Source organism: Pelobates fuscus, chromosome 2, assembly GCF_036172605.1.
Source record: "Pelobates fuscus isolate aPelFus1 chromosome 2, aPelFus1.pri, whole genome shotgun sequence".
Taxonomy (NCBI): domain Eukaryota; kingdom Metazoa; phylum Chordata; class Amphibia; order Anura; family Pelobatidae; genus Pelobates; species Pelobates fuscus.
In genome coordinates, this window is record NC_086318.1 from 353,104,152 (window position 1) to 353,124,338 (window position 20,187).

The 20,187-nt window shown below is 43.1% G+C and overlaps 24 non-coding genes across 24 annotated transcripts; all 24 read right to left on the reverse strand.

Annotated features, from left to right (window-relative positions):
- Window positions 1-99: 99 nt before the first annotated feature.
- Window positions 100-240, reverse strand: LOC134592170 (U4 spliceosomal RNA). The gene has a single exon (XR_010088834.1). It is a non-coding gene; the product is annotated as a U4 spliceosomal RNA (small nuclear RNA).
- An 888-nt stretch (window positions 241-1,128) lies between these two features.
- On the reverse strand, window positions 1,129-1,295 carry LOC134591034 (U1 spliceosomal RNA). Its single transcript, XR_010087871.1, has one exon. It is a non-coding gene; the product is annotated as a U1 spliceosomal RNA (small nuclear RNA).
- Window positions 1,296-1,773: 478 nt separating this feature from the next.
- On the reverse strand, window positions 1,774-1,914 carry LOC134592690 (U4 spliceosomal RNA). Its single transcript, XR_010089279.1, has one exon. It is a non-coding gene; the product is annotated as a U4 spliceosomal RNA (small nuclear RNA).
- Window positions 1,915-2,802: 888 nt separating this feature from the next.
- LOC134591035 (U1 spliceosomal RNA) lies at window positions 2,803-2,969 on the reverse strand. The gene has a single exon (XR_010087872.1). It is a non-coding gene; the product is annotated as a U1 spliceosomal RNA (small nuclear RNA).
- A 478-nt stretch (window positions 2,970-3,447) lies between these two features.
- LOC134592691 (U4 spliceosomal RNA) lies at window positions 3,448-3,588 on the reverse strand. Its single transcript, XR_010089280.1, has one exon. It is a non-coding gene; the product is annotated as a U4 spliceosomal RNA (small nuclear RNA).
- A 900-nt stretch (window positions 3,589-4,488) lies between these two features.
- LOC134589632 (U1 spliceosomal RNA) lies at window positions 4,489-4,655 on the reverse strand. Its single transcript, XR_010086677.1, has one exon. It is a non-coding gene; the product is annotated as a U1 spliceosomal RNA (small nuclear RNA).
- Window positions 4,656-5,133: 478 nt separating this feature from the next.
- On the reverse strand, window positions 5,134-5,274 carry LOC134592171 (U4 spliceosomal RNA). Its single transcript, XR_010088835.1, has one exon. It is a non-coding gene; the product is annotated as a U4 spliceosomal RNA (small nuclear RNA).
- Window positions 5,275-6,173: 899 nt separating this feature from the next.
- Window positions 6,174-6,340, reverse strand: LOC134589746 (U1 spliceosomal RNA). The gene has a single exon (XR_010086775.1). It is a non-coding gene; the product is annotated as a U1 spliceosomal RNA (small nuclear RNA).
- A 471-nt stretch (window positions 6,341-6,811) lies between these two features.
- On the reverse strand, window positions 6,812-6,952 carry LOC134592172 (U4 spliceosomal RNA). The gene has a single exon (XR_010088836.1). It is a non-coding gene; the product is annotated as a U4 spliceosomal RNA (small nuclear RNA).
- An 888-nt stretch (window positions 6,953-7,840) lies between these two features.
- Window positions 7,841-8,007, reverse strand: LOC134591036 (U1 spliceosomal RNA). Its single transcript, XR_010087873.1, has one exon. It is a non-coding gene; the product is annotated as a U1 spliceosomal RNA (small nuclear RNA).
- Window positions 8,008-8,485: 478 nt separating this feature from the next.
- LOC134592692 (U4 spliceosomal RNA) lies at window positions 8,486-8,626 on the reverse strand. The gene has a single exon (XR_010089281.1). It is a non-coding gene; the product is annotated as a U4 spliceosomal RNA (small nuclear RNA).
- An 888-nt stretch (window positions 8,627-9,514) lies between these two features.
- LOC134591037 (U1 spliceosomal RNA) lies at window positions 9,515-9,681 on the reverse strand. The gene has a single exon (XR_010087874.1). It is a non-coding gene; the product is annotated as a U1 spliceosomal RNA (small nuclear RNA).
- A 478-nt stretch (window positions 9,682-10,159) lies between these two features.
- On the reverse strand, window positions 10,160-10,300 carry LOC134592693 (U4 spliceosomal RNA). The gene has a single exon (XR_010089282.1). It is a non-coding gene; the product is annotated as a U4 spliceosomal RNA (small nuclear RNA).
- Window positions 10,301-11,200: 900 nt separating this feature from the next.
- On the reverse strand, window positions 11,201-11,367 carry LOC134589633 (U1 spliceosomal RNA). The gene has a single exon (XR_010086678.1). It is a non-coding gene; the product is annotated as a U1 spliceosomal RNA (small nuclear RNA).
- Window positions 11,368-11,845: 478 nt separating this feature from the next.
- LOC134592174 (U4 spliceosomal RNA) lies at window positions 11,846-11,986 on the reverse strand. The gene has a single exon (XR_010088837.1). It is a non-coding gene; the product is annotated as a U4 spliceosomal RNA (small nuclear RNA).
- An 899-nt stretch (window positions 11,987-12,885) lies between these two features.
- On the reverse strand, window positions 12,886-13,052 carry LOC134589747 (U1 spliceosomal RNA). The gene has a single exon (XR_010086776.1). It is a non-coding gene; the product is annotated as a U1 spliceosomal RNA (small nuclear RNA).
- Window positions 13,053-13,529: 477 nt separating this feature from the next.
- Window positions 13,530-13,670, reverse strand: LOC134592175 (U4 spliceosomal RNA). The gene has a single exon (XR_010088838.1). It is a non-coding gene; the product is annotated as a U4 spliceosomal RNA (small nuclear RNA).
- An 899-nt stretch (window positions 13,671-14,569) lies between these two features.
- LOC134589749 (U1 spliceosomal RNA) lies at window positions 14,570-14,736 on the reverse strand. The gene has a single exon (XR_010086777.1). It is a non-coding gene; the product is annotated as a U1 spliceosomal RNA (small nuclear RNA).
- Window positions 14,737-15,208: 472 nt separating this feature from the next.
- LOC134593438 (U4 spliceosomal RNA) lies at window positions 15,209-15,349 on the reverse strand. Its single transcript, XR_010089921.1, has one exon. It is a non-coding gene; the product is annotated as a U4 spliceosomal RNA (small nuclear RNA).
- Window positions 15,350-16,236: 887 nt separating this feature from the next.
- LOC134590771 (U1 spliceosomal RNA) lies at window positions 16,237-16,403 on the reverse strand. The gene has a single exon (XR_010087646.1). It is a non-coding gene; the product is annotated as a U1 spliceosomal RNA (small nuclear RNA).
- Window positions 16,404-16,880: 477 nt separating this feature from the next.
- On the reverse strand, window positions 16,881-17,021 carry LOC134592694 (U4 spliceosomal RNA). The gene has a single exon (XR_010089283.1). It is a non-coding gene; the product is annotated as a U4 spliceosomal RNA (small nuclear RNA).
- An 899-nt stretch (window positions 17,022-17,920) lies between these two features.
- LOC134589750 (U1 spliceosomal RNA) lies at window positions 17,921-18,087 on the reverse strand. Its single transcript, XR_010086778.1, has one exon. It is a non-coding gene; the product is annotated as a U1 spliceosomal RNA (small nuclear RNA).
- Window positions 18,088-18,557: 470 nt separating this feature from the next.
- Window positions 18,558-18,698, reverse strand: LOC134592176 (U4 spliceosomal RNA). Its single transcript, XR_010088839.1, has one exon. It is a non-coding gene; the product is annotated as a U4 spliceosomal RNA (small nuclear RNA).
- An 887-nt stretch (window positions 18,699-19,585) lies between these two features.
- LOC134590680 (U1 spliceosomal RNA) lies at window positions 19,586-19,752 on the reverse strand. Its single transcript, XR_010087567.1, has one exon. It is a non-coding gene; the product is annotated as a U1 spliceosomal RNA (small nuclear RNA).
- Window positions 19,753-20,187: the final 435 nt, after the last annotated feature.

The window sequence follows — 20,187 nt, forward strand, 5'->3', positions numbered from 1 at the left end:
GGAAGGAATGGTGCAACAGAGCTCAGGAAGAAACGGGAGTCACGTAAGACACGCCCTAGACATGGGGCGCCATAAACTTTTATTAAACCAATCTTTCAGTCTCCTTAGAGCCTGTCAAAAATTGCCAATGCTGACTGTATTTCAAGTCATCATGGCGGGGTATTGGGTAAAGTTTTCAATTAGCAATAATCACGCCTCGGATTGACCTCATGGGCTACGATACTGCCACTGCGCAAAGCTAGCTGTTCAAGTGGGCCAGCTTTTAAGAGCTACCACGTAAGGACACTTTAAGACAGCGGTGAGAAAAAGTTCATGACCATAAGCCATTGCAAAGGATTATGGGAGGCAATATTCTAATTAGGCCCGCTTCCTCCTACAGGGAAGCTTAAACCCCAACAAATTCCTCGGTCTTCTTATATGGCATCTTGGAATGGTTCCAAACCTATAACAGAGAGTGAGGGCAACCATATCTTGCAGCAAACCTTGTACAATTTTTTTTCTCTCTTTGGAAACGGTTTTGCCAAGATTCTACTACAGCAGCCATTAGGCAGAGTACACAATCCGCTGGTCTATGTTCGTCCCCAAAGTCACACATTTCATGACTCCATCGATAGGAATGACCCTTGCCTAGCACCTGTCTTCTCTTCATCCACACTCAACAGGGCTGAAAGAACATTTGTGGTGGCTTTTTCAAAATTCCATGGTGTTCATTAGTAAGTGCTAGCGACCACCCAGCTATTCCTAAGGTTTGGTCTGATTGTCTCAAGCGGCAATTCACTGCCTTGATCCAGAAAATCTTTTTTTCCCAGAAATTCAATCAAACGTTACGTTCTGTTGGAAGACGTAATATAGGTCTCCAATTCTTTATTTCTTCCATTGCATTGAAGCATACAATAAATCAAAAGAAGTCAGGATAAAAAAAAGCTGAAAAGTGAAAAATAAAAAGTGAAATTCTGGCTTAAAACTGGTCTCCAGAAAACATAGATAATAAAAATGATCAAGCCTAGGAAATGATTGTCGCTGCCTGCTTGATGTGGAAAGTAAGAGCCAAAGAAGACGGGTGCCGTGGCTGAAATTATCCTTCGTCAGAATTGGTGAAGTTCTCTATTTTTGTCAAACAAGCAAACACAGGGGAAAGCGCGAACGCAGTCCCCCACTACCATAAATTATGCAGTCGAGTTTCCCACATTTGAGGAAATCGCAGAGATCAACTGGTACGGAGTGCAATGAACCAGCCTCACTCTGGGAGAGTCACCTTAGGGATCATGGCTATTGCTCCCCTGCCAGGTAAGTATGACATGACGGGTACATTCAAAGGCACGCCCGCTGGGAAGCCTTTCCTTTAGGCTGTGGTGAAATAATAAAGCAAGTTAAAAAAAAAAAAAAAAGAAGAGCAAATAAACAATCCAAATGATAGAAGGCTACAAAAGATTACCAAACCTCGTGGCTGATCGTTGTTTTCCTTAGCTACCAGTAATTTTAGTGCCTTCAGGTGGTTAGGTGTGAATAATTGAGCTGGATTCAGGGTGCGAAGGAGCAATTTGCATAAAGGCAAATGCTAGGCCAATGAGCCGAAGGATGGGAATTCGTAGCATGTAGTGAGAATAGTGTGCTGCCGGAAACAAGTGGATTCAGTGGGAGAGAAAGGTAAAAGGGAAATGCAAGGAAGCCAGCGGAAGGAATGGTGCAACAGAGCTCAGGAAGAAACGGGAGTCACGTAAGACACGCCCTAGACATGGGGCGCCATAAACTTTTTTTAAACCAATCTTTCAGTCTCCTTAGAGCCTGTCAAAAATTGCCAATGCTGACTGTATTTCAAGTCATCATGGCGGGGTATTGGGTAAAGTTTTCAATTAGCAATAATCACGCCTCGGATTGACCTCATGGGCTACGATACTGCCACTGCGCAAAGTTAACTGTTCAAGTGGGCCAGCTTTTAAGAGCTACCACGTAAGGACACTTTAAGACAGCGGTGAGAAAAAGTTCATGACCATAAGCCATTGCAAAGGATTGTGGGAGGCAATATTCTAATTAGGCCCGCTTCCTCCTACAGGGAAGCTTAAACCCCAACAAATTCCTCGGTCTTCTTATATGGCATCTTGGAATGGTTCCAAACCTATAACAGAGAGTGAGGGCAACCATATCTTGCAGCAAACCTTGTACAATTTTTTTTCTCTCTTTGGAAACGGTTTTGCCAAGATTCTACTACAGCAGCCATTAGGCAGAGTACACAATCCGCTGGTCTACGTTCGTCCCCAAAGTCACACATTTCATGACTCCATCGATAGGAATGACCCTTGCCTAGCACCTGTCTTCTCTTCATCCACACTCAACAGGGCTGAAAGAACATTTGTGGTGGCTTTTTCAAAATTCCATGGTGTTCATTAGTAAGTGCTAGCGACCACCCAGCTATTCCTAAGGTTTGGTCTGATTGTCTCAAGCGGCAATTCACTGCCTTGATCCAGAAAATCTTTTTTTCCCAGAAATTCAATCAAACGTTACGTTCTGTTGGAAGACGTAATATAGGTCTCCAATTCTTTATTTCTTCCATTGCATTGAAGCATACAATAAATCAAAAGAAGTCAGGATAAAAAAAAGCTGAAAAGTGAAAAATAAAAAGTGAAATTCTGGCTTAAAACTGGTCTCCAGAAAACATAGATAATAAAAATGATCAAGCCTAGGAAATGATTGTCGCTGCCTGCTTGATGTGGAAAGTAAGAGCCAAAGAAGACGGGTGCCGTGGCTGAAATTATCCTTCGTCAGAATTGGTGAAGTTCTCTATTTTTGTCAAACAAGCAAACACAGGGGAAAGCGCGAACGCAGTCCCCCACTACCATAAATTATGCAGTCGAGTTTCCCACATTTGAGGAAATCGCAGAGATCAACTGGTACGGAGTGCAATGAACCAGCCTCACTCTGGGAGAGTCACCTTAGGGATCATGGCTATTGCTCCCCTGCCAGGTAAGTATGACATGACGGGTACATTCAAAGGCACGCCCGCTGGGAAGCCTTTCCTTTAGGCTGTGGTGAAATAATAAAGCAAGTTAAAAAAAAAAAAAAAAGAAGAGCAAATAAACAATCCAAATGATAGAAGGCTACAAAAGATTACCAAACCTCGTGGCTGATCGTTGTTTTCCTTAGCTACCAGTAATTTTAGTGCCTTCAGGTGGTTAGGTGTGAATAATTGAGCTGGATTCAGGGTGCGAAGGAGCAATTTGCATAAAGGCAAATGCTAGGCCAATGAGCCGAAGGATGGGAATTCGTAGCATGTAGTGAGAATAGTGTGCTGCCGGAAACAAGTGGATTCAGTGGGAGAGAAAGGTAAAAGGGAAATGCAAGGAAGCCAGCGGAAGGAATGGTGCAACAGAGCTCAGGAAGAAACGGGAGTCACGTAAGACACGCCCTAGACATGGGGCGCCATAAACTTTTTTTAAACCAATCTTTCAGTCTCCTTAGAGCCTGTCAAAAATTGCCAATGCTGACTGTATTTCAAGTCATCATGGCGGGGTATTGGGTAAAGTTTTCAATTAGCAATAATCACGCCTCGGATTGACCTCATGGGCTACGATACTGCCACTGCGCAAAGTTAACTGTTCAAGTGGGCCAGCTTTTAAGAGCTACCACGTAAGGACACTTTAAGACAGCGGTGAGAAAAAGTTCATGACCATAAGCCATTGCAAAGGATTGTGGGAGGCAATATTCTAATTAGGCCCGCTTCCTCCTACAGGGAAGCTTAAACCCCAACAAATTCCTCGGTCTTCTTATATGGCATCTTGGAATGGTTCCAAACCTATAACAGAGAGTGAGGGCAACCATATCTTGCAGCAAACCTTGTACAATTTTTTTTCTCTCTTTGGAAACGGTTTTGCCAAGATTCTACTACAGCAGCCATTAGGCAGAGTACACAATCCGCTGGTCTACGTTCGTCCCCAAAGTCACACATTTCATGACTCCATCGATAGGAATGACCCTTGCCTAGCACCTGTCTTCTCTTCATCCACACTCAACAGGGCTGAAAGAACATTTGTGGTGGCTTTTTCAAAATTCCATGGTGTTCATTAGTAAGTGCTAGCGACCACCCAGCTATTCCTAAGGTTTGGTCTGATTGTCTCAAGCGGCAATTCACTGCCTTGATCCAGAAAATCTTTTTTTCCCAGAAATTCAATCAAACGTTACGTTCTGTTGGAAGACGTAATATAGGTCTCCAATTCTTTATTTCTTCCATTGCATTGAAGCATACAATAAATCAAAAGAAGTCAGGATAAAAAAATGATGGAAAAAAAAGCAGAAAAGTTAAAATAAAAAGTGAAATTCTGGCTTAAAACTGGTCTCCAGAAAACATAGATAATAAAAATGATCAAGCCTAGGAAATGATTGTCGCTGCCTGCTTGATGCGGAAAGTAAGAGCCAAAGAAGACGGGTGCCGTGGCTGAAATTATCCTTCGTCAGAATTGGTGAAGTTCTCTATTTTTGTCAAACAAGCAAACACAGGGGAAAGCGCGAACGCAGTCCCCCACTACCATAAATTATGCAGTCGAGTTTCCCACATTTGAGGAAATCGCAGAGGTCAACTGGTACGGAGTGCAATGAACCAGCCTCACTCTGGGAGAGCCACCTTAGAGATCATGGCTATTGCTCCCCTGCCAGGTAAGTATGACATGACGGGTACATTCAAAGGCACGCCCGCTGGGAAGCCTTTCCTTTAGGCTGTGGTGAAATAATAAAGCAAGTTAAAAAAAAAATAAAAAGAAGAGCAAATAAACAATCCAAATGATAGAAGGCTACAAAAGATTACCAAACCTCGTGGCTGATCGTTGTTTTCCTTAGCTACCAGTAATTTTAGTGCCTTCAGGTGGTTAGGTGTGAATAATTGAGCTGGATTCAGGGTGCGAAGGAGCAATTTGCATAAAGGCAAATGCTAGGCCAATGAGCCGAAGGATGGGAATTCGTAGCATGTAGTGAGAATAGTGTGCTGCCGGAAACAAGTGAATTCAGTGGGAGAGAAAGGTAAAAGGGAAATGCTAAGAAGCCAGCGGAAGGAATGGTGCAACAGAGCTCAGGAAGAAACGGGAGTCACGTAAGACACGCCCTAGACATGGGGCGCCATAAACTTTTATTAAACCAATCTTTCAGTCTCCTTAGAGCCTGTCAAAAATTGCCAATGCTGACTGTATTTCAAGTCATCATGGCGGGGTATTGGGTAAAGTTTTCAATTAGCAATAATCACGCCTCGGATTGACCTCATGGGCTACGATACTGCCACTGCGCAAAGCTAGCTGTTCAAGTGGGCCAGCTTTTAAGAGCTACCACGTAAGGACACTTTAAGACAGCGGTGAGAAAAAGTTCATGACCATAAGCCATTGCAAAGGATTGTGGGAGGCAATATTCTAATTAGGCCCGCTTCCTCCTACAGGGAAGCTTAAACCCCAACAAATTCCTCGGTCTTCTTATATGGCATCTTGGAATGGTTCCAAACCTATAACAGAGAGTGAGGGCAACCATATCTTGCAGCAAACCTTGTACAATTTTTTTTCTCTCTTTGGAAACGGTTTTGCCAAGATTCTTCTACAGCAGCCATTATGCAGAGTACACAATCCGCTGGTCTACGTTCGTCCCCAAAGTCACACATTTCATGACTCCATCGATAGGAATGACCCTTGCCTAGCACCTGTCTTCTCTTCATCCACACTCAACAGGGCTGAAAGAACATTTGTGGTGGCTTTTTCAAAATTCCATGGTGTTCATTAGTAAGTGCTAGCGACCACCCAGCTATTCCTAAGGTTTGGTCTGATTGTCTCAAGCGGCAATTCACTGCCTTGATCCAGAAAATCTTTTTTTCCCAGAAATTCAATCAAACGTTACGTTCTGTTGGAAGACGTAATATAGGTCTCCAATTCTTTATTTCTTCCATTGCATTGAAGCATACAATAAATCAAAAGAAGTCAGGATAAAAAAATGATGAAAAAAAAGCTGAAAAGTTAAAATAAAAAGTGAAATTCTGGCTTAAAACTGGTCTCCAGAAAACATAGATAATAAAAATGATCAAGCCTAGGAAATGATTGTCGCTGCCTGCTTGATGCGGAAAGTAAGAGCCAAAGAAGACGGGTACCGTGGCTGAAATTATCCTTCGTCAGAATTGGTGAAGTTCTCTATTTTTGTCAAACAAGCAAACACAGGGGAAAGCGCGAACGCAGTCCCCCACTACCATAAATTATGCAGTCGAGTTTCCCACATTTGAGGAAATCGCAGAGGTCAACTGGTACGGAGTGCAATGAACCAGCCTCACTCTGGGAGAGCCACCTTAGGGATCATGGCTATTGCTCCCCTGCCAGGTAAGTATGACATGACGGGTACATTCAAAGGCACGCCCGCTGGGAAGCCTTTCCTTTAGGCTGTGGTGAAATAATAAAGCAAGTTAAAAAAAAAAAAAAGCAAATAAATAATCCAAATGATAGAAGGCTACAAAAGATTACCAAACCTCGTGGCTGATCGTTGTTTTCCTTAGCTACCAGTAATTTTAGTGCCTTCAGGTGGTTAGGTGTGAATAATTGAGCTGGATTCAGGGTGCGAAGGAGCAATTTGCATAAAGGCAAATGCTAGGCCAATGAGCCGAAGGATGGGAATTCGTAGCATGTAGTGAGAATAGTGTGCTGCCGGAAACAAGTGAATTCAGTGGGAGAGAAAGGTAAAAGGGAAATGCTAAGAAGCCAGCGGAAGGAATGGTGCAACAGAGCTCAGGAAGAAACGGGAGTCACGTAAGACACGCCCTAGACATGGGGCGCCATAAACTTTTATTAAACCAATCTTTCAGTCTCCTTAGAGCCTGTCAAAAATTGCCAATGCTGACTGTATTTCAAGTCATCATGGCGGGGTATTGGGTAAAGTTTTCAATTAGCAATAATCACGCCTCGGATTGACCTCATGGGCTACGATACTGCCACTGCGCAAAGCTAGCTGTTCAAGTGGGCCAGCTTTTAAGAGCTACCACGTAAGGACACTTTAAGACAGCGGTGAGAAAAAGTTCATGACCATAAGCCATTGCAAAGGATTATGGGAGGCAATATTCTAATTAGGCCCGCTTCCTCCTACAGGGAAGCTTAAACCCCAACAAATTCCTCGGTCTTCTTATATGGCATCTTGGAATGGTTCCAAACCTATAACAGAGAGTGAGGGCAACCATATCTTGCAGCAAACCTTGTACAATTTTTTTTCTCTCTTTGGAAACAGTTTTGCCAAGATTCTACTACAGCAGCCATTAGGCAGAGTACACAATCCGCTGGTCTACGTTCGTCCCCAAAGTCACACATTTCATGACTCCATCGATAGGAATGACCCTTGCCTAGCACCTGTCTTCTCTTCATCCACACTCAACAGGGCTGAAAGAACATTTGTGGTGGCTTTTTCAAAATTCCATGGTGTTCATTAGTAAGTGCAAGCGACCACCCAGCTATTCCTAAGGTTTGGTCTGATTGTCTCAAGCGGCAATTCACTGCCTTGATCCAGAAAATCTTTTTTTCCCAGAAATTCAATCAAACGTTACGTTCTGTTGGAAGACGTAATATAGGTCTCCAATTCTTTATTTCTTCCATTGCATTGAAGCATACAATAAATCAAAAGAAGTCAGGATAAAAAAAAGCTGAAAAGTGAAAAATAAAAAGTGAAATTCTGGCTTAAAACTGGTCTCCAGAAAACATAGATAATAAAAATGATCAAGCCTAGGAAATGATTGTCGCTGCCTGCTTGATGTGGAAAGTAAGAGCCAAAGAAGACGGGTGCCGTGGCTGAAATTATCCTTCGTCAGAATTGGTGAAGTTCTCTATTTTTGTCAAACAAGCAAACACAGGGGAAAGCGCGAACGCAGTCCCCCACTACCATAAATTATGCAGTCGAGTTTCCCACATTTGAGGAAATCGCAGAGATCAACTGGTACGGAGTGCAATGAACCAGCCTCACTCTGGGAGAGTCACCTTAGGGATCATGGCTATTGCTCCCCTGCCAGGTAAGTATGACATGACGGGTACATTCAAAGGCACGCCCGCTGGGAAGCCTTTCCTTTAGGCTGTGGTGAAATAATAAAGCAAGTTAAAAAAAAAAAAAAAAGAAGAGCAAATAAACAATCCAAATGATAGAAGGCTACAAAAGATTACCAAACCTCGTGGCTGATCGTTGTTTTCCTTAGCTACCAGTAATTTTAGTGCCTTCAGGTGGTTAGGTGTGAATAATTGAGCTGGATTCAGGGTGCGAAGGAGCAATTTGCATAAAGGCAAATGCTAGGCCAATGAGCCGAAGGATGGGAATTCGTAGCATGTAGTGAGAATAGTGTGCTGCCGGAAACAAGTGGATTCAGTGGGAGAGAAAGGTAAAAGGGAAATGCAAGGAAGCCAGCGGAAGGAATGGTGCAACAGAGCTCAGGAAGAAACGGGAGTCACGTAAGACACGCCCTAGACATGGGGCGCCATAAACTTTTTTTAAACCAATCTTTCAGTCTCCTTAGAGCCTGTCAAAAATTGCCAATGCTGACTGTATTTCAAGTCATCATGGCGGGGTATTGGGTAAAGTTTTCAATTAGCAATAATCACGCCTCGGATTGACCTCATGGGCTACGATACTGCCACTGCGCAAAGTTAACTGTTCAAGTGGGCCAGCTTTTAAGAGCTACCACGTAAGGACACTTTAAGACAGCGGTGAGAAAAAGTTCATGACCATAAGCCATTGCAAAGGATTGTGGGAGGCAATATTCTAATTAGGCCCGCTTCCTCCTACAGGGAAGCTTAAACCCCAACAAATTCCTCGGTCTTCTTATATGGCATCTTGGAATGGTTCCAAACCTATAACAGAGAGTGAGGGCAACCATATCTTGCAGCAAACCTTGTACAATTTTTTTTCTCTCTTTGGAAACGGTTTTGCCAAGATTCTACTACAGCAGCCATTAGGCAGAGTACACAATCCGCTGGTCTATGTTCGTCCCCAAAGTCACACATTTCATGACTCCATCGATAGGAATGACCCTTGCCTAGCACCTGTCTTCTCTTCATCCACACTCAACAGGGCTGAAAGAACATTTGTGGTGGCTTTTTCAAAATTCCATGGTGTTCATTAGTAAGTGCTAGCGACCACCCAGCTATTCCTAAGGTTTGGTCTGATTGTCTCAAGCGGCAATTCACTGCCTTGATCCAGAAAATCTTTTTTTCCCAGAAATTCAATCAAACGTTACGTTCTGTTGGAAGACGTAATATAGGTCTCCAATTCTTTATTTCTTCCATTGCATTGAAGCATACAATAAATCAAAAGAAGTCAGGATAAAAAAAAGCTGAAAAGTGAAAAATAAAAAGTGAAATTCTGGCTTAAAACTGGTCTCCAGAAAACATAGATAATAAAAATGATCAAGCCTAGGAAATGATTGTCGCTGCCTGCTTGATGTGGAAAGTAAGAGCCAAAGAAGACGGGTGCCGTGGCTGAAATTATCCTTCGTCAGAATTGGTGAAGTTCTCTATTTTTGTCAAACAAGCAAACACAGGGGAAAGCGCGAACGCAGTCCCCCACTACCATAAATTATGCAGTCGAGTTTCCCACATTTGAGGAAATCGCAGAGATCAACTGGTACGGAGTGCAATGAACCAGCCTCACTCTGGGAGAGTCACCTTAGGGATCATGGCTATTGCTCCCCTGCCAGGTAAGTATGACATGACGGGTACATTCAAAGGCACGCCCGCTGGGAAGCCTTTCCTTTAGGCTGTGGTGAAATAATAAAGCAAGTTAAAAAAAAAAAAAAAAGAAGAGCAAATAAACAATCCAAATGATAGAAGGCTACAAAAGATTACCAAACCTCGTGGCTGATCGTTGTTTTCCTTAGCTACCAGTAATTTTAGTGCCTTCAGGTGGTTAGGTGTGAATAATTGAGCTGGATTCAGGGTGCGAAGGAGCAATTTGCATAAAGGCAAATGCTAGGCCAATGAGCCGAAGGATGGGAATTCGTAGCATGTAGTGAGAATAGTGTGCTGCCGGAAACAAGTGGATTCAGTGGGAGAGAAAGGTAAAAGGGAAATGCAAGGAAGCCAGCGGAAGGAATGGTGCAACAGAGCTCAGGAAGAAACGGGAGTCACGTAAGACACGCCCTAGACATGGGGCGCCATAAACTTTTTTTAAACCAATCTTTCAGTCTCCTTAGAGCCTGTCAAAAATTGCCAATGCTGACTGTATTTCAAGTCATCATGGCGGGGTATTGGGTAAAGTTTTCAATTAGCAATAATCACGCCTCGGATTGACCTCATGGGCTACGATACTGCCACTGCGCAAAGTTAACTGTTCAAGTGGGCCAGCTTTTAAGAGCTACCACGTAAGGACACTTTAAGACAGCGGTGAGAAAAAGTTCATGACCATAAGCCATTGCAAAGGATTGTGGGAGGCAATATTCTAATTAGGCCCGCTTCCTCCTACAGGGAAGCTTAAACCCCAACAAATTCCTCGGTCTTCTTATATGGCATCTTGGAATGGTTCCAAACCTATAACAGAGAGTGAGGGCAACCATATCTTGCAGCAAACCTTGTACAATTTTTTTTCTCTCTTTGGAAACGGTTTTGCCAAGATTCTACTACAGCAGCCATTAGGCAGAGTACACAATCCGCTGGTCTACGTTCGTCCCCAAAGTCACACATTTCATGACTCCATCGATAGGAATGACCCTTGCCTAGCACCTGTCTTCTCTTCATCCACACTCAACAGGGCTGAAAGAACATTTGTGGTGGCTTTTTCAAAATTCCATGGTGTTCATTAGTAAGTGCTAGCGACCACCCAGCTATTCCTAAGGTTTGGTCTGATTGTCTCAAGCGGCAATTCACTGCCTTGATCCAGAAAATCTTTTTTTCCCAGAAATTCAATCAAACGTTACGTTCTGTTGGAAGACGTAATATAGGTCTCCAATTCTTTATTTCTTCCATTCCATTGAAGCATACAATAAATCAAAAGAAGTCAGGATAAAAAAATGATGGAAAAAAAAGCAGAAAAGTTAAAATAAAAAGTGAAATTCTGGCTTAAAACTGGTCTCCAGAAAACATAGATAATAAAAATGATCAAGCCTAGGAAATGATTGTCGCTGCCTGCTTGATGCGGAAAGTAAGAGCCAAAGAAGACGGGTGCCGTGGCTGAAATTATCCTTCGTCAGAATTGGTGAAGTTCTCTATTTTTGTCAAACAAGCAAGCACAGGGGAAAGCGCGAACGCAGTCCCCCACTACCATAAATTATGCAGTCGAGTTTCCCACATTTGAGGAAATCGCAGAGGTCAACTGGTACGGAGTGCAATGAACCAGCCTCACTCTGGGAGAGCCACCTTAGAGATCATGGCTATTGCTCCCCTGCCAGGTAAGTATGACATGACGGGTACATTCAAAGGCACGCCCGCTGGGAAGCCTTTCCTTTAGGCTGTGGTGAAATAATAAAGCAAGTTAAAAAAAAAAAAAAAAGAAGAGCAAATAAACAATCCAAATGATAGAAGGCTACAAAAGATTACCAAACCTCGTGGCTGATCGTTGTTTTCCTTAGCTACCAGTAATTTTAGTGCCTTCAGGTGGTTAGGTGTGAATAATTGAGCTGGATTCAGGGTGCGAAGGAGCAATTTGCATAAAGGCAAATGCTAGGCCAATGAGCCGAAGGATGGGAATTCGTAGCATGTAGTGAGAATAGTGTGCTGCCGGAAACAAGTGAATTCAGTGGGAGAGAAAGGTAAAAGGGAAATGCTAAGAAGCCAGCGGAAGGAATGGTGCAACAGAGCTCAGGAAGAAACGGGAGTCACGTAAGACACGCCCTAGACATGGGGCGCCATAAACTTTTATTAAACCAATCTTTCAGTCTCCTTAGAGCCTGTCAAAAATTGCCAATGCTGACTGTATTTCAAGTCATCATGGCGGGGTATTGGGTAAAGTTTTCAATTAGCAATAATCACGCCTCGGATTGACCTCATGGGCTACGATACTGCCACTGCGCAAAGCTAGCTGTTCAAGTGGGCCAGCTTTTAAGAGCTACCACGTAAGGACACTTTAAGACAGCGGTGAGAAAAAGTTCATGACCATAAGCCATTGCAAAGGATTGTGGGAGGCAATATTCTAATTAGGCCCGCTTCCTCCTACAGGGAAGCTTAAACCCCAACAAATTCCTCGGTCTTCTTATATGGCATCTTGGAATGGTTCCAAACCTATAACAGAGAGTGAGGGCAACCATATCTTGCAGCAAACCTTGTACAATTTTTTTTCTCTCTTTGGAAACGGTTTTGCCAAGATTCTTCTACAGCAGCCATTATGCAGAGTACACAATCCGCTGGTCTACGTTCGTCCCCAAAGTCACACATTTCATGACTCCATCGATAGGAATGACCCTTGCCTAGCACCTGTCTTCTCTTCATCCACACTCAACAGGGCTGAAAGAACATTTGTGGTGGCTTTTTCAAAATTCCATGGTGTTCATTAGTAAGTGCTAGCGACCACCCAGCTATTCCTAAGGTTTGGTCTGATTGTCTCAAGCGGCAATTCACTGCCTTGATCCAGAAAATCTTTTTTTCCCAGAAATTCAATCAAACGTTACGTTCTGTTGGAAGACGTAATATAGGTCTCCAATTCTTTATTTCTTCCATTGCATTGAAGCATACAATAAATCAAAAGAAGTCAGGATAAAAAAATGATGAAAAAAAAGCTGAAAAGTTAAAATAAAAAGTGAAATTCTGGCTTAAAACTGGTCTCCAGAAAACATAGATAATAAAAATGATCAAGCCTAGGAAATGATTGTCGCTGCCTGCTTGATGCGGAAAGTAAGAGCCAAAGAAGACGGGTACCGTGGCTGAAATTATCCTTCGTCAGAATTGGTGAAGTTCTCTATTTTTGTCAAACAAGCAAACACAGGGGAAAGCGCGAACGCAGTCCCCCACTACCATAAATTATGCAGTCGAGTTTCCCACATTTGAGGAAATCGCAGAGGTCAACTGGTACGGAGTGCAATGAACCAGCCTCACTCTGGGAGAGCCACCTTAGGGATCATGGCTATTGCTCCCCTGCCAGGTAAGTATGACATGACGGGTACATTCAAAGGCACGCCCGCTGGGAAGCCTTTCCTTTAGGCTGTGGTGAAATAATAAAGCAAGTAAAAAAAAAAAAAAAAAAAGAGCAAATAAATAATCCAAATGATAGAAGGCTACAAAAGATTACCAAACCTCGTGGCTGATCGTTGTTTTCCTTAGCTACCAGTAATTTTAGTGCCTTCAGGTGGTTAGGTGTGAATAATTGAGCTGGATTCAGGGTGCGAAGGAGCAATTTGCATAAAGGCAAATGCTAGGCCAATGAGCCGAAGGATGGGAATTCGTAGCATGTAGTGAGAATAGTGTGCTGCCGGAAACAAGTGAATTCAGTGGGAGAGAAAGGTAAAAGGGAAATGCTAAGAAGCCAGCGGAAGGAATGGTGCAACAGAGCTCAGGAAGAAACGGGAGTCACGTAAGACACGCCCTAGACATGGGGCGCCATAAACTTTTATTAAACCAATCTTTCAGTCTCCTTAGAGCCTGTCAAAAATTGCCAATGCTGACTGTATTTCAAGTCATCATGGCGGGGTATTGGGTAAAGTTTTCAATTAGCAATAATCACGCCTCGGATTGACCTCATGGGCTACGATACTGCCACTGCGCAAAGCTAGCTGTTCAAGTGGGCCAGCTTTTAAGAGCTACCACGTAAGGACACTTTAAGACAGCGGTGAGAAAAAGTTCATGACCATAAGCCATTGCAAAGGATTATGGGAGGCAATATTCTAATTAGGCCCGCTTCCTCCTACAGGGAAGCTTAAACCCCAACAAATTCCTCGGTCTTCTTATATGGCATCTTGGAATGGTTCCAAACCTATAACAGAGAGTGAGGGCAACCATATCTTGCAGCAAACCTTGTACAATTTTTTTTCTCTCTTTGGAAACAGTTTTGCCAAGATTCTACTACAGCAGCCATTAGGCAGAGTACACAATCCGCTGGTCTACGTTCGTCCCCAAAGTCACACATTTCATGACTCCATCGATAGGAATGACCCTTGCCTAGCACCTGTCTTCTCTTCATCCACACTCAACAGGGCTGAAAGAACATTTGTGGTGGCTTTTTCAAAATTCCATGGTGTTCATTAGTAAGTGCAAGCGACCACCCAGCTATTCCTAAGGTTTGGTCTGATTGTCTCAAGCGGCAATTCACTGCCTTGATCCAGAAAATCTTTTTTTCCCAGAAATTCAATCAAACGTTACGTTCTGTTGGAAGACGTAATATAGGTCTCCAATTCTTTATTTCTTCCATTGCATTGAAGCATACAATAAATCAAAAGAAGTCAGGATAAAAAAATGATGAAAAAAAAGCTGAAAAGTTAAAATAAAAAGTGAAATTCTGGCTTAAAACTGGTCTCCAGAAAACATAGATAATAAAAATGATCAAGCCTAGGAAATGATTGTCGCTGCCTGCTTGATGCGGAAAGTAAGAGCCAAAGAAGACGGGTACCGTGGCTGAAATTATCCTTCGTCAGAATTGGTGAAGTTCTCTATTTTTGTCAAACAAGCAAACACAGGGGAAAGCGCGAACGCAGTCCCCCACTACCATAAATTATGCAGTCGAGTTTCCCACATTTGAGGAAATCGCAGAGGTCAACTGGTACGGAGTGCAATGAACCAGCCTCACTCTGGGAGAGCCACCTTAGGGATCATGGCTATTGCTCCCCTGCCAGGTAAGTATGACATGACGGGTACATTCAAAGGCACGCCCGCTGGGAAGCCTTTCCTTTAGGCTGTGGTGAAATAATAAAGCAAGTTAAAAAAAAAAAAAAAGCAAATAAATAATCCAAATGATAGAAGGCTACAAAAGATTACCAAACCTCGTGGCTGATCGTTGTTTTCCTTAGCTACCAGTAATTTTAGTGCCTTCAGGTGGTTAGGTGTGAATAATTGAGCTGGATTCAGGGTGCGAAGGAGCAATTTGCATAAAGGCAAATGCTAGGCCAATGAGCCGAAGGATGGGAATTCGTAGCATGTAGTGAGAATAGTGTGCTGCCGGAAACAAGTGAATTCAGTGGGAGAGAAAGGTAAAAGGGAAATGCTAAGAAGCCAGCGGAAGGAATGGTGCAACAGAGCTCAGGAAGAAACGGGAGTCACGTAAGACACGCCCTAGACATGGGGCGCCATAAACTTTTATTAAACCAATCTTTCAGTCTCCTTAGAGCCTGTCAAAAATTGCCAATGCTGACTGTATTTCAAGTCATCATGGCGGGGTATTGGGTAAAGTTTTCAATTAGCAATAATCACACCTCGGATTGACCTCATGGGCTACGATACTGCCACTGCGCAAAGTTAACTGTTCAAGTGGGCCAGCTTTTAAGAGCTACCACGTAAGGACACTTTAAGACAGCGGTGAGAAAAAGTTCATGACCATAAGCCATTGCAAAGGATTGTGGGAGGCAATATTCTAATTAGGCCCGCTTCCTCCTACAGGGAAGCTTAAACCCCAACAAATTCCTCGGTCTTCTTATATGGCATCTTGGAATGGTTCCAAACCTATAACAGAGAGTGAGGGCAACCATATCTTGCAGCAAACCTTGTACAATTTTTTTTCTCTCTTTGGAAACGGTTTTGCCAAGATTCTTCTACAGCAGCCATTAGGCAGAGTACACAATCCGCTGGTCTACGTTCGTCCCCAAAGTCACACATTTCATGACTCCATCGATAGGAATGACCCTTGCCTAGCACCTGTCTTCTCTTCATCCACACTCAACAGGGCTGAAAGAACATTTGTGGTGGCTTTTTCAAAATTCCATGGTGTTCATTAGTAAGTGCTAGCGACCACCCAGCTATTCCTAAGGTTTGGTCTGATTGTCTCAAGCGGCAATTCACTGCCTTGATCCAGAAAATCTTTTTTTCCCAGAAATTCAATCAAACGTTACGTTCTGTTGGAAGACGTAATATAGGTCTCCAATTCTTTATTTCTTCCATTGCATTGAAGCATACAATAAATCAAAAGAAGTCAGGATAAAAAAAAGCTGAAAAGTTAAAATAAAAAGTGAAATTCTGGCTTAAAACTGGTCTCCAGAAAACATAGATAATAAAAATGATCAAGCCTAGGAAATGATTGTCGCTGCCTGCTTGATGTGGAAAGTAAGAGCCAAAGAAGACGGGTGCCGTGGCTGAATTTATCCTTCGTCAGAATTGGTGGAGTTCTCTATTTTTGTCAAACAAGCAAACACAGGGGAAAGCGCGAACGCAGTCCCCCACTACCATAAATTATGCAGTCGAGTTTCCCACATTTGAGGAAATCGCAGAGGTCAACTGGTACGGAGTGCAATGAACCAGCCTCACTCTGGGAGAGCCACCTTAGGGATCATGGCTATTGCTCCCCTGCCAGTTAAGTATGACATGACGGGTACATTCAAAGGCACGCCCACTGGGAAGCCTTTCCTTTAGGCTGTGGTGAAATAATAAAGCAAGTTAAAAAAAAAAAAAAAGAAGAGCAAATAAATAATCCAAATGATAGAAGGCTACAAAAGATTACCAAACCTCGTGGCTGATCGTTGTTTTCCTTAGCTACCAGTAATTTTAGTGCCTTCAGGTGGTTAGGTGTGAATAATTGAGCTGGATTCAGGGTGCGAAGGAGCAATTTGCATAAAGGCAAATGCTAGGCCAATGAGCCGAAGGATGGGAATTCGTAGCATGTAGTGAGAATAGTGTGCTGCCGGAAACAAGTGGATTCAGTGGGAGAGAAAGGTAAAAGGGAAATGCAAGGAAGCCAGCGGAAGGAATGGTGCAACAGAGCTCAGGAAGAAACGGGAGTCACGTAAGACACGCCCTAGACATGGGGCGCCATAAACTTTTTTTAAACCAATCTTTCAGTCTCCTTAGAGCCTGTCAAAAATTGCCAATGCTGACTGTATTTCAAGTCATCATGGCGGGGTATTGGGTAAAGTTTTCAATTAGCAATAATCACGCCTCGGATTGACCTCATGGGCTACGATACTGCCACTGCGCAAAGTTAACTGTTCAAGTGGGCCAGCTTTTAAGAGCTACCACGTAAGGACACTTTAAGACAGCGGTGAGAAAAAGTTCATGACCATAAGCCATTGCAAAGGATTGTGGGAGGCAATATTCTAATTAGGCCCGCTTCCTCCTACAGGGAAGCTTAAACCCCAACAAATTCCTCGGTCTTCTTATATGGCATCTTGGAATGGTTCCAAACCTATAACAGAGAGTGAGGGCAACCATATCTTGCAGCAAACCTTGTACAATTTTTTTTCTCTCTTTGGAAACGGTTTTGCCAAGATTCTACTACAGCAGCCATTAGGCAGAGTACACAATCCGCTGGTCTACGTTCGTCCCCAAAGTCACACATTTCATGACTCCATCGATAGGAATGACCCTTGCCTAGCACCTGTCTTCTCTTCATCCACACTCAACAGGGCTGAAAGAACATTTGTGGTGGCTTTTTCAAAATTCCATGGTGTTCATTAGTAAGTGCTAGCGACCACCCAGCTATTCCTAAGGTTTGGTCTGATTGTCTCAAGCGGCAATTCACTGCCTTGATCCAGAAAATCTTTTTTTCCCAGAAATTCAATCAAACGTTACGTTCTGTTGGAAGACGTAATATAGGTCTCCAATTCTTTATTTCTTCCATTGCATTGAAGCATACAATAAATCAAAAGAAGTCAGGATAAAAAAATGATGAAAAAAAAGCTGAAAAATTAAAATAAAAAGTGAAATTCTGGCTTAAAACTGGTCTCCAGAAAACATAGATAATAAAAATGATCAAGCCTAGGAAATGATTGTCGCTGCCTGCTTGATGCGGAAAGTAAGAGCCAAAGAAGACGGGTGCCGTGGCTGAAATTATCCTTCGTCAGAATTGGTGAAGATCTCTATTTTTGTCAAACAAGCAAACACAGGGGAAAGCGCGAACGCAGTCCCCCACTACCATAAATTATGCAGTCGAGTTTCCCACATTTGAGGAAATCGCAGAGGTCAACTGGTACGGAGTGCAATGAACCAGCCTCACTCTGGGAGAGCCACCTTAGGGATCATGGCTATTGCTCCCCTGCCAGGTAAGTATGACATGACGGGTACATTCAAAGGCACGCCCGCTGGGAAGCCTTTCCTTTAGGCTGTGGTGAAATAATAAAGCAAGTTAAAAAAAAAAAAAGCAAATAAATAATCCAAATGATAGAAGGCTACAAAAGATTACCAAACCTCGTGGCTGATCGTTGTTTTCCTTAGCTACCAGTAATTTTAGTACCTTCAGGTGGTTAGGTGTGAATAATTGAGCTGGATTCAGGGTGCGAAGGAGCAATTTGCATAAAGGCAAATGCTAGGCCAATGAGCCGAAGGATGGGAATTCGTAGCATGTAGTGAGAATAGTGTGCTGCCGGAAACAAGTGAATTCAGTGGGAGAGAAAGGTAAAAGGGAAATGCTAAGAAGCCAGCGGAAGGAATGGTGCAACAGAGCTCAGGAAGAAACGGGAGTCACGTAAGACACGCCCTAGACATGGGGCGCCATAAACTTTTATTAAACCAATCTTTCAGTCTCCTTAGAGCCTGTCAAAAATTGCCAATGCTGACTGTATTTCAAGTCATCATGGCGGGGTATTGGGTAAAGTTTTCAATTAGCAATAATCACGCCTCGGATTGACCTCATGGGCTACGATACTGCCACTGCGCAAAGCTAGCTGTTCAAGTGGGCCAGCTTTTAAGAGCTACCACGTAAGGACACTTTAAGACAGCGGTGAGAAAAAGTTCATGACCATAAGCCATTGCAAAGGATTATGGGAGGCAATATTCTAATTAGGCCCGCTTCCTCCTACAGGGAAGCTTAAACCCCAACAAATTCCTCGGTCTTCTTATATGGCATCTTGGAATGGTTCCAAACCTATAACAGAGAGTGAGGGCAACCATATCTTGCAGCAAACCTTGTACAATTTTTTTTCTCTCTTTGGAAACAGTTTTGCCAAGATTCTACTACAGCAGCCATTAGGCAGAGTACACAATCCGCTGGTCTACGTTCGTCCCCAAAGTCACACATTTCATGACTCCATCGATAGGAATGACCCTTGCCTAGCACCTGTCTTCTCTTCATCCACACTCAACAGGGCTGAAAGAACATTTGTGGTGGCTTTTTCAAAATTCCATGGTGTTCATTAGTAAGTGCTAGCGACCACCCAGCTATTCCTAAGGTTTGGTCTGATTGTCTCAAGCGGCAATTCACTGCCTTGATCCAGAAAATCTTTTTTTCCCAGAAATTCAATCAAACGTTACGTTCTGTTGGAAGACGTAATATAGGTCTCCAATTCTTTATTTCTTCCATTGCATTGAAGCATACAATAAATCAAAAGAAGTCAGGATAAAAAAAAGCTGAAAAGTTAAAATAAAAAGTGAAATTCTGGCTTAAAACTGGTCTCCAGAAAACATAGATAATAAAAATGATCAAGCCTAGGAAATGATTGTCGCTGCCTGCTTGACGTGGAAAGTAAGTGCCAAAGAAGACGGGTGCCGTGGCTGAATTTATCCTTCGTCAGAATTGGTGGAGTTCTCTATTTTTGTCAAACAAGCAAACACAGGGGAAAGCGCGAACGCAGTCCCCCACTACCATAAATTATGCAGTCAAGTTTCCCACATTTGAGGAAATCGCAGAGGTCAACTGGTACGGAGTGCAATGAACCAGCCTCACTCTGGGAGAGCCACCTTAGGGATCATGGCTATTGCTCCCCTGCCAGGTAAGTATGACATGACGGGTACATTCAAAGGCACGCCCACTGGGAAGCCTTTCCTTTAGGCTGTGGTGAAATAATAAAGCAAGTTAAAAAAAAAAAAAAAAGAAGAGCAAATAAATAATCCAAATGATAGAAGGCTACAAAAGATTACCAAACCTCGTGGCTGATCGTTGTTTTCCTTAGCTACCAGTAATTTTAGTGCCTTCAGGTGGTTAGGTGTGAATAATTGAGCTGGATTCAGGGTGCGAAGGAGCAATTTGCATAAAGGCAAATGCTAGGCCAATGAGCCGAAGGATGGGAATTCGTAGCATGTAGTGAGAATAGTGTGCTGCCGGAAACAAGTGGATTCAGTGGGAGAGAAAGGTAAAAGGGAAATGCAAGGAAGCCAGCGGAAGGAATGGTGCAACAGAGCTCAGGAAGAAACGGGAGTCACGTAAGACACGCCC